The sequence below is a fragment of the Lipotes vexillifer genome, unplaced genomic scaffold (genome assembly GCF_000442215.2).
Source record: "Lipotes vexillifer unplaced genomic scaffold, Lipotes_vexillifer_v1.1 scaffold291, whole genome shotgun sequence".
NCBI classification, from domain to species: domain Eukaryota; kingdom Metazoa; phylum Chordata; class Mammalia; order Artiodactyla; family Lipotidae; genus Lipotes; species Lipotes vexillifer.
In genome coordinates this window covers 1,870,474-1,881,925 of record NW_006794559.1, presented here as the reverse complement: position 1 = coordinate 1,881,925, position 11,452 = coordinate 1,870,474, and the positions used below count along the sequence as shown (strand labels likewise).

Below are 11,452 nucleotides of genomic sequence, written 5' to 3'. Positions count from 1 at the left end.
AAAAAAAAAAAAAAAAAAAAAAAAAAAGTAATCACTGAGCTCCCCATTTCCTCTCTTACCCCCCCTCCCTCCCTCTCTCTCTCTCTCCCTCCCTCCCTCTCTCACTCTCTCTCTTTCTCTCTTTCTATGAATGGCTTAAAACAAATATATCTAGTTCTGAAGCCAGTTCCTGGTCTCCAGTGTCCCCCCAGGAGCTGAGGAAACAGAACTTCAGGGCTGTTTCTGCCTTAAGAGGGACTGGGGTGTACCTGGAGAGTGCCTGGCCGGATCACCAGCAAGGCCACGAGCTGAGTCTGTGCCAGGTCACTGAGCCAGCATATGTGGAGGGTTCCTGACAGAAAGGGGACTCAGCAAACTTTAAAACTACTCCTCTGTGAAGACTGCCACCCCCATCTGAAGGACTGAAGTTTTTGCTGAGATGATGCTTAAGTTCTGTAGGTTTCAACAGAAGAGGTGATTGAAAACCCAACAACTTGTATGTGATTACTATACTGAAAGTTGGACATCAAACCAACTATTACTTTAAGGCATGCTTTAAAAATCTGGGAGCTCATATATGAATTTTGAAGTAAAGATGATAAATATTTTTAAACATTAGGATTTTCTTGAAGTATTATTTTAGAACTTTATCAGTTCTACTATATTTTCCTACCCTTCACTTTTGGAATACACATAATAGGCTTCCCCCCCCCCCCAATTCCTATAGAACTGTTGAGTCTTTAAAAAAGTATAAAATTTGAAACAAGTGCAGAAAGCCTGTAAATGTGCCAGAAATACCAGGCTACACTTCCACACCCATTACTTCTAACAATTTCGCAAGAAGGAGCACATTTTCATGAGTTGTCTGATGTTTTAGCAACAAGACTCCTATGGGCTTTAATGGAAGTCACGCAGCTAAAACTCCATGTACCACTTTGAAAATTTAAGAGTAATTGCAAAGTCCCCCTTAGAGGGTCATAGAAATATTAAAAACCAAAGTATTTTGCTAAGAACTCCAATTATGCTTGAAGGCTTACATCAGATTTTATAAATGATTGGTCACATATATAATGTACTCTAATACTGTTTTATTGGCTGGTTGTTTTCTTTATAAAAGAGGGTCTTTGTGAAGTTCTGTCTGAAAGGGAACATACAATACAGTGAACTGCAGATCTGGTGTTCACTTAAACCCACGGCTCAATCTTACAGGGGAGGTGTGTGTGAGAAATAAATGGACTTGGGAACATTTTATCATGTTATTTATAGACGCAGAGGGGATCATTTAGTTTGCTATTCCATCAGGCTGATAGACTTTCAGGAAATACATTAAACTGTTGAACAAAACCAGTCTGCTGCCCTGGTGAACGTTCATCCTAATAATCCATTTTGACTGGCTGAGTCAGTACAACTGACCCTCTGCATGTGATACAGTGGCAGCCTTTGTCTAAGGATCCTTGTCATAAGTAGAACTTCTGACTTCTTTTCAGAATCATGCACAAGAAGTGCATGATTGGGGGGAAGAATCTAACATTTCTACTTTAATTTTTAAATATTTTAAAATAATATCAAACTAACAGAAAAGCTGCAAGGATAGCATGAAAAATTCCTGAATACCCCTTACCCAGATTCACCAATTGTTAACATTTTGCCACAACTGCTTTATCATGACTGCCCCTCTCTACTGGTTGATTGACTGATGTTCATATATTATGCATATGTTTAGTTTTTCTTCTGAACCATTCGTGAGGTGTATTCATTGTGCCCTCTTACCCCTAAATACTCCCCCAAACCAAAGACACTCTCCTACACAACTGCACTACAATGTTCAAAATCAAGAAATACAACACTGGGGCTTCCCTGGTGGCGCAGTGGTTGAGAATCTGCCTGCCAATGCAGGGTACACGGGTTTGAGCCCTGGTCTGGGAAGATCCCACATGCTGCGGAGCAACTGAGCCCGTGAGCCACAACTACTGAGCCTGCACGTCTGGAGCCTGTGCTCCGCAACAAGAGAGGCCGCAATAGTGAGAGGCCCGCACACCGCGATGAAGAGTGGACCCCGCTCGCCACAGCTAGAGAAAGCCCTCGCACAGAAACGAAGACCCAACACAGCCATAAATAAATTAATTAATTAAAAAAAAAAAGAAATACAACACTGGTACAGTGCTGTTATCTATTCTACAGACCTTATTTAAATCTCATAAATTGTCCCAATAATGTAATATATGTCCATTTTTTTCTGGCCCATGATCCAATCCCAAATCACTCATTGCATTTAGTTTTCATGCCACTTTAGACTCAGTAAACTGCAATACTACATCCTTCTTAAAGACTTTGTTCACAGACAAATGACTCCTCTCATAATCCCTTCATGTTATGGCTCTGGTCCAAAATAGTCACAAGGGAAAAATTAAAATTTATAGAAACATGTGTAATTTTTATCTTCCTTTAATGGGATAAGAAAGAGCATGTAGGATTGGCCACTGTAAGACATCATGAAAAATGTGATACATTTTCACAACTAAGCTGTTTATTTGGTTCTAGCCTGATACCAATATGATTAAAGTTTCAGGCTAGTGAGAGAAATACAAGTGGTCTGGACCCTCAAGCTCGGCAGCATCCCACGCCTGTGCTGCTGCTCAGAGAGAAGGCTGGATATGGAGCACAGGTATTCCACAGGTACGCAGTAGTAGCACAAGAGAACACACTCCAAATTCCTATTCTACCCTGATGGAATTCATCATCATTCAGTGATGGAAGCACATTGGGTAACTCAAGATCTTACTTAGGTATAAAACAAACGAGTTTTTCTACTAATCGTGACAAACTCTAGGTTTGGGATTTCGGGGTAAGAGATTTGGTCTGTTACTGACCAGCTCCTGTCAATTATTTTTGAAGGCCTCATGCAAAATTGCCTTTTATAAGACTAGGTCAACTTAGGTATCATTCTTTTATTTTAATAGGACAGGAGTATCTTTCAGGCAACTGATATACCATTCCTACTAATGACCACTTCATGAGGCTATGTTATGCAGCTTCTAACTTTATTCACAAAATATTTCACATGGAATCTATGAAATGGGAATATGTTTTCACGCAAGGGTGCACTGCATCCTCAGACCTGCAGAAATGAGTGCAGATAAGTATCAATACAATGAGTGCCCTAGAAGTCAACGGTGGTATCAGATATTCTCTTGTACATGTGCAGAGGAAGACAATGCTCTTAAAGAATGCCTCCCATTTGTTGCTACAGGCATTGCCATATTGAAATTCTCCCATTAGTAGACCAACTTCAAGCTGCCATTACCCATAAAAACACCAGCCAGTGAAAGCTACTCTATACCAGTTTGCTTTCAGCCAAAGTCTTGAATACAAAAGTTTCCAGCACAAATATTGAAAAGTGCAAACTGGGCATCCTAAATTTTTATATTAAATATTGCCCCAAGAATAAAACATGGTCATTTAGATGTGTTATTTAAATTCTAAGTATGCATGCTAGAGAGTAATATACACTGCTCTTTAGAATGCTGTTTCTCACACCAGGACCTAGTGGGCCAAATATTTTCTTTGAATGAAGTTTAACAACAGGCTCCTGGAAATCTGAGGGCAGCTGCTGAATTTTGTATATAATTAATGGCTAGAAGAATCCATAGTTAAAAACATTTCTTCCCATTTCTAATAGACATTTCCTTCTCCCTCTTCCTCTCACGTTTTGTAAACAGTAGAATTACGGTTCATATAAAGTGGATTGTGGTTACTCGTTACATGACACTCGGACAGATGTCTCCTTTGCAGATATAACAGGTCTGTGCTTCACTACCCCCCAACACAATTACTCATATCTCCATCTGAGGAGATCTAAGAGTGATTCAAAGGGTAAAAAGAAAGTCTCAGCACAGTGGACATCTGAATAACACTCTGGTAAACAGAAACACAGATCCACCTAGTGAGGAAGATGTAAGCTGAATACCCCAAAAGACCACATTGTTAGAGAGGAGTTTGGGGACATTAAAGAGCATTTCTTCAGGCCTAAAAAAAGTGCAGTTCCCCCTTTATAACATGTATCCGGGGCAGAGTTTAATTAGCTCTACAATTTAGGTCACAAAGCCTTTTTTTTCTAAAGGAGCAGTGTATCAGCAATATAAGCAGTTTAAATATTATGAATGAGAAAAACCAATCACTGCATACAAACAGGCTTGGTCTTTCACTGCATGGAACAAGGATCATCACTTAGTAGGTCCTCATTAGATGTGTGGTAATGCTGGGAGAATTATCCTGTACTTTCCATTTTTAAAGAGTTAACCTACATAAAAATATCAAGAGAGTGAAATATTTCACACTAACTCTTACTGCCTACCTTTTCGTTAGTTATACAACAGATGATTCTAACAAAGCTGCTCTGGGAGTCTCCTAAAACAAAAAGGATAATAATACTTTCCTAATTTTGGTTTGGTTGTAGAAAAGGCAAATTGGTACATAATTAACAATTTGTTGGTGCAAATTTATCTGCATCTTTTAATTGGTGTTAATTAGATTAGGACTAAAATTTCTTTAATCCTCTATCTTGCCTTTTTTGATGCAAACTAATTTTCTCAGCTGGATGTCAAAGTTTCCCATTAATTACACTTTTGTAACTGGAGCTTCTTCAACCACGGAGACTCAAACATATAGAACAACAGCAGTTTTCAGAAGGCCTAGGGACCAGCCTTTTGGGGAAAATAAGGAATGGTGAGAATTGACACTTTGGAGATAACCAGTGAATTCACCCAAATTCACTGGTGAAGCAAGGCTTCCACAATTAGCAAATCATGGTCTGTCTGATGAGAGCCTCCAGCATTTGGTGGCTGTAAATAACATCCTGTAACGTAACTCTGCCATACAATGCAGATGTTAGAGCAAAACAACAGTGACAAAATGTTTAGCCTTACAGTGAAGAAGATAATCTGCTTTTAAATGCCAAGGATAACAATATGCTGCCTTTTACCCTATTATCTAGGAGCCATTCCTAATACTGGTAGAACCATTTCCAATGGAAAACAAACACAAATGTACACCATCTTAGGTGAATTAAGTTCCACATTTCATATGGCTTCCTCCAAATATTGTAACCCTTCTACTATGGTTAACATGTCAGGGGGAAAGCCACAAAATACATTCAATATCTTTTATGACAAGGTGACCGGAAATAAAATTTTATGTGGTTAAGGATTTTTGATAGTTCTTTATCCATCACTTTCCTCTCACTATGCAGCAGTGATGATTGAAACCTGATGAGTACTGCAAAAAAAGGCTATAAAACATTTTATGTACAAATAAAACAGTAGCCATTAAGTTTTGCTATGATGTCCAAGTAGATATTCAGCATGAAAACATGATAAAACAACTGTAAACTGATTGCGATCAAATGTAATTACAATGACTTGTCTCCAGTGAATGACATGAACTGAACACAGTCACAGACTTCTCCAAAATTACTTTGGGCAAAGAACCAAGAGAACACTATATCCTTTCTTCACTAAAGGCATTTTGCCAAATAAATCGCAAACACACAAGCTTTAATAACCACTGCCAAAAAAGCACTTGGGAACTCATTACGGAAATGTTTAAAACCACACACACACATACATACACATTCATGTGCACACGCACATACATGCAATCATATTTGATAAAACTCTTTCATATTAATATAATTCCACTGAAAAAGCCACATGTTTGAGATTTTTAATTGGTGCTCTGCTGAAGTAAATCCAAGGACTGATAGGCAATTACAAGTCTTTTTTCCTCTCCTCAAAGTCAATGTATTTGGCTGCCTTTCCTGGCATCTTTATTTTGGTGATGCTGTAAGAAGATCTACTCGAAGATTTTTACGCAGCTAAAAGTAAACAATGACCTGGATTCTGAAATAACCTTGTTTTTTCAATAAGCCAATGCAGGTAGATTCTCTCCCTCACTCTCTGCCCCTTTTGATGAGGCTTAATACAGTATTATGTTCCAAAACAGAACAAAGAAAAATATCCATTCATTGAGCACTGTAGTAACTCAAAGTAACTATGGCTGGAACAGCTCTAGGAAGTTAGGGACCAGGAAAAGAAAGAGAACAGCATGCATTCTAGATCCTCCTTTTTAACCCAGTCTCATTTCTTGACCTCTTGCCCTGAAATGTTGGCAGTACTGATAATAACCTAATTATTAATATTAGCAAGAAAGTAGAAATCTAATTCCACTCCTAAGAATATACCCCAGAAACACATGTCCACACAAAAAGTTGTATTCAAACATTCAGCAGTATTACTCACAATGGCTAAAAAGCAGAAACAACCCGAATGTCCATTAACTGACCAATGGTATTTACAAAGTGGCCTATCCGTACAACAGAATATTTTTCAGCCATAAAAAGAAGTACTGGGGCCTCCCTGGTGGCGCAGTGGTTAAGAATCTGCCTGCCAATGCAGGCGACACGGGTTCGAGCCCTGGTCCAGGAAGATCCCACATGCCTCGGAGCAACTAAGCCCATGCACCACAACTACTGAGCCTGCGCTCTACAGCCCGCGAGCCACAACTACTGAAGCCCATGTGCCTAGAGCCCATGCTCTGCAACAAGAGAAGCCACCGCAGTGAGAAGCCCGCACACCACAACGAAGAGTAGCCCCTGCTTGCTGAAACTAGAGAAAGCCCGCATGCAGCAACAAGGACCCAACGCAGCCAAAAATTAATTAATTAATTTTTTTTAAAGTACTGATATTGATACATGCCAGAACACAGATGAAACTTGAAAACATTATGCTAAGAGAAAGAAGCCACTCACAAAAGACCATATAACATGACTCCACTTATATGAAATCCAGAAGAGGCAAATCTATAGAAACAGAAAGTAAATTTGTGGATGCCTAGGACTGAGAGGTTGCAGAGGCAATGTCTACAAACAGGTATGAGGTTTCTTTTTGGGCTGATGAAAATATTTTAAAATAGACTGTGGTGATGGTTGTACAACTCTGTGAATAGAGTAAAAATCACTGAACTGTGCACTTTAAGTGGGTAAACTGTATGATATCTAAGTTATATTTCAATAAAGCTATTATACATATATTTTTAAAAGTAGAGATCACTACGTTTGGGTCCCTTTAATGCATGTTCCAGTAGAAGCTTCAGGGTCAACCATAAAGATTGATGAGTGCTCCAAATACACTTTTATTTAAACTTTGTCCTCCCCTGAAGAGGAAGAAAACTAGGAAAAGCCCATACTTCCTCCAAATTTGCTCTTATTGAGGCCACCAATGACCTCCCCACCAACGCTGCTAAATTCAGAGGCCAATTTTCAGTTCCCAAATTACTTGACTTACCAGCAACATCTGGCACAATCACCACCCTCACCAGCAACATCTGGCACAATCACCACCCTCACCCCACCTTTTTTTTTCATACTTTATTTATTTTTAATTTATTTGGCTCTGCCAGGTCTTAGTTGCAGCACGCGGGATCTTTAGTTGTGGCATGCAAACTCTTAGTTGCCGCACTTGGGATCTAGTTCCCTGACCAGGGATCGAAACCGGGGCCCCTGCATGGGGAGTGGGGGGGTCTTAGCCACTGGACCACCAGGGAAGTCCCTCACCCCATCCTGATATATTGTTTTCATTTGATTTCCAGGACACACACTCCTTGGTTATCATCCTATCTCACTGCTTGTTATTTCTCCATCTCCTTTGCTGGATACTCCCTCTCACCTACCCCCCATCCTGCCCCTTAGTGAGTGTCTCACCGGGTCTGCAGCCTCGTGCTCACTCCCAAAGTGACCCCACCCAGTCTTACTGCTTTAAATACCACCTCTATGCTAGCAACTTGCACATGTAGATCTCCAGTCCAGGCCTCATTCCAAATGCTAGACTCCTATATTCAACTGCTGACTTGGCATCTCCACCTGGATTTCTAATACATAATCTCAGATTCAACATGTCCAAAGCTGAACTCCTGATCTCTCACCCCCTCCCTGCCCCCAAACCCAAGAAAACCATGCTCCATCTATAGCTTCTCCCATCTCACTTGAGGGCAACTCTTTCCTTCCAATCACTCAAGCCAAAAATCTGACAGTCATCCTTGTCTCCTCTTTTATTTCCAACTGAGAAACATTCAACCCACTAGGAAATCTTACTGGTTCTGTTTCAGAGTATATCCAAACTACAACTCACCACTTCCCACTCTGGTTTGAGCCACCATCAGCTCTCACCTGCCTCAAGGCAACCATCTTCTGACTGGTCTCCCTGCTTTTACCCTTGTCCCCTACAGTCTATTCTCAACACAGGTTCCAGAGGCATCAGTTTAAAATATGAGTCCTACCATGTCGCTCCTTTGCTCAACAACCTGTGATGGTTTCCTCTTCACCGTGAGTAAAGGTGAAAATCCTTACAATGATCTAGCCCCCGTTACCTCTCTCATCTCATCTCCTACTGCTTTTTACCCCTCTCACTCCACCAGCCTCCAGGCAACCTTGCTATCCTTGGACACACAGGGCTGTTTCCTTTGCCTAGAACACTCTCCTTCCAGATATATGCATATATATGATACATAAGTCCCTCACTCCTTCAAACCTTTGCTAGCATTTCACCTTCTCAATGGGGCTTATCCTTATCCCCTATTTATTATTATTATTATGATGATGATGATGATGATGATTGCCATGCCTCGTGGCTTGCGGGATCTTAGTTCCCCAACCAGGGATTGAACCCTAGCCCTTCCACCGTGAAAGCACGGAGTCCTAACCACTGGACCGCCAGGGAATTCTTACCAACCTATTTTAAATGGCAACCTGACTCCCAACCCCACCCCTACCCATTTCCTTTGCTCTGCTACAACTTTTCTTTCACCATCTTCTAAAATTCTCCATGATCTACCTATTTACTATTTCTGCTGTTTGTTGTCAGGCTGCTAAAGCACAAGTTCTGGGAGGGTGTATCTTTGTTCTGTCCACTGTTGGATCTCAAGTACCTGAACATGGTAGTTCCTCAGTACATATTTGTTGGACGAATGAATGACTGCTGAAAATCCTACTGGACCCATCACCTGCCAACATTTGTTTAATGGTGACTTTATGAGTCAAGGGCATAAAATTTTGTTACACAGAATGTTAAACAAAACAACAGTGGGGAAAACTGAGGTAAAGAGTTATTGCTGCTGTTTAATATTTATTATAGCCCTAAAACATGCTAGGTAACACAGAGGAGACTCTCTCAACTCCATAAGTCTTCAATGAAATTGTGGATGTTGAGATATTTACACTCGTGTAGCAAATGAAAATTCCCAGGTAAAGGAGAATGTGGTATAGGTCTCATGAGAGCTTAAGTACCAGCACTTGGAGCAGAGAGGAAGGGGCAGATTAGAGAGATGTCCATCTGACTTGGTCTTTGAGGTGTGCAAAGGTTTTTGTGTGTGTGGGTTGTTTTCTTGTTTGGCCGCACCGTGCAGCTTGCGGGATCTTAGTTCCCCAGCCACGGATCGAACCCGGGTCCCTGGCAGTGACAGCACCAAGTCCTAACCACTGGACCACCAGGGAATTCCCTGTTCAGAGTGGTACGGTGGTGCTTCTCCCTGCAGTGATATGTAAGATGGTCCTGAAATAGAGAGAGGGTCTGAAAATAGCCCATGCTGTGACAGGAGAAAAGTTAAAGTGACCTATTTTGTTTGTTAACCCTGGTCTTGTAAGCAAAACGCGTTGCTGAGTTTAGAAAAAAGAACACATTGATGTTACAGTTTGCAATTTTAGAAATGTTATATGAAATTTTCCAATGAGACTGTGGAAGCACTGCCATATCCTAAGTCATAATTTTATATATTCAAAAACTCGTTATGGCATTTTCTGATTAAGACTAAAAAAACTCCCAAAGCAAAAGATCCAAAGTAGTCACTAATGGTGTATTTGCTTTTTCTTGAGAAGGGCTTTAACAGGGGCTAGTAATAACATAGTTATTACTAACAATAATATTCATAATAATAAGAATAGCTAACAGCTAATAATAATACAGCTCTATATTAAAGAGCTATCTCATCTTCTAAAAGACATGAGACAGATTCAACACTCAAGCATCACCCAGGAGGCCTGCAGCGCCTGCTCAGAGGTGACAACTCCAACAAGCAGCATTTCATCATCCCTGTGCTCACAACTGCAGCTAGCACAGTGGAACTTGGAGTTAAAATTAAAAAATAAAAACAGGGCTTCCCTGGTGGCGCAGTGGTTGAGAGCCCGCCTGCCGATGCAGGGGACACGGGTTCGTGCCCCGGTCCGGGAGGATCCCACATGCCGCAGAGCGGCTGGGCCTGTGAGCCATGGCCGCTGAGCCTGCGCGTCCGGAGCCTGTGCTCTGCAACGGGAGAGGCCACAGCAGTGACAGGCCCGCGTACCGCAAAAAAATAAAAAATAAAAATAAATAAAAATAAATAAAAACAGTAGTAACTGATTATGATTTATACTTCTGGACCTTCAGCACAGCTTGCATTTTTTTTCTAAGCATATTTTTTCTTTTTTTCATATTTTTTCTTTTTTAATTACAAAAAGTCCATATCATGTCCCAATACTAGGTCAAAAGGAGAACAGGAATTCACCCAGGCTACTCAGGAACCCCTGTGGTCTGTGCTGGGTAATACCGGCCCACACATGAACGTCTTTGAGTTTTGCACTAGCTCATTATAAAGTTCTCATTTATTCAATATGATTCTTTAGAATACACTTCCGGGCAAACTTTGTTGCCCAGAAGTTTCATTTTTGTATACAAATATCGTTTAAAAAGATGAGGAGCCCCACAGAATGTGAAGGATTGAATAAAACAATAATGCTTATCATCTTAAACCCCAATGTATCTGTTCTGATCAGTAAATTTTGAATCCCAAATCTATTTTCTTTTGCTGCACTGTGCGGCATGTGGGACCTTAGTTCCCCAACCAGGGATCGAACCTGCGCCCCCTGCAGTAGGAGTGCGGAGTCTTAACCACTGGACCACCAGGGAAGTCCCCCAAATCTAAATGTACTAAATTGCTTTCATTATGATTACTCCCAATACTAATTATAATAAACTATGATTAATAGTTATATGACTGAGTTCTAACCATATGCCAGGCAATGATCTTAGAAGTTTAGATACACAGTCTCATTTGACCACGATAAGGGTATCCTCATTTTTCAAAGGAGAGAACTGAGACTCAGAAAAACCAAATAACTTCCTTGGGGTCACAGAACAACAAATATGATGACAGGATACTAACGTCCAGGGCCTATGCTCTTAACCATTAAGCTCTCCTGCCACCAAATTAACACCAGGAAGTGAAGGAATGTGCATTAACCATGACAAGGTCACAATATAAATTACTAAAAGTTTGCATACTAAGTTGCTCAGGCTTGATGTATTTGTTTAGCAGTATTTGTTGAGCACTTACTATGTGCCAGCTCTTCTACTAGACACTGGAAGAATACAGTATGACAGGATCCTTG

General features: G+C 40.6%; 1 non-coding gene across 1 annotated transcript; it reads right to left on the bottom strand.

The window, feature by feature from the left end:
• Positions 1 to 10,897: 10,897 nt before the first annotated feature.
• TRNAR-CCU (transfer RNA arginine (anticodon CCU)) lies at positions 10,898 to 10,970 on the bottom strand. The gene has a single exon. It is a non-coding gene; the product is annotated as a tRNA-Arg (tRNA).
• Between the last annotated feature and the right edge of the window lie 482 nt (positions 10,971 to 11,452).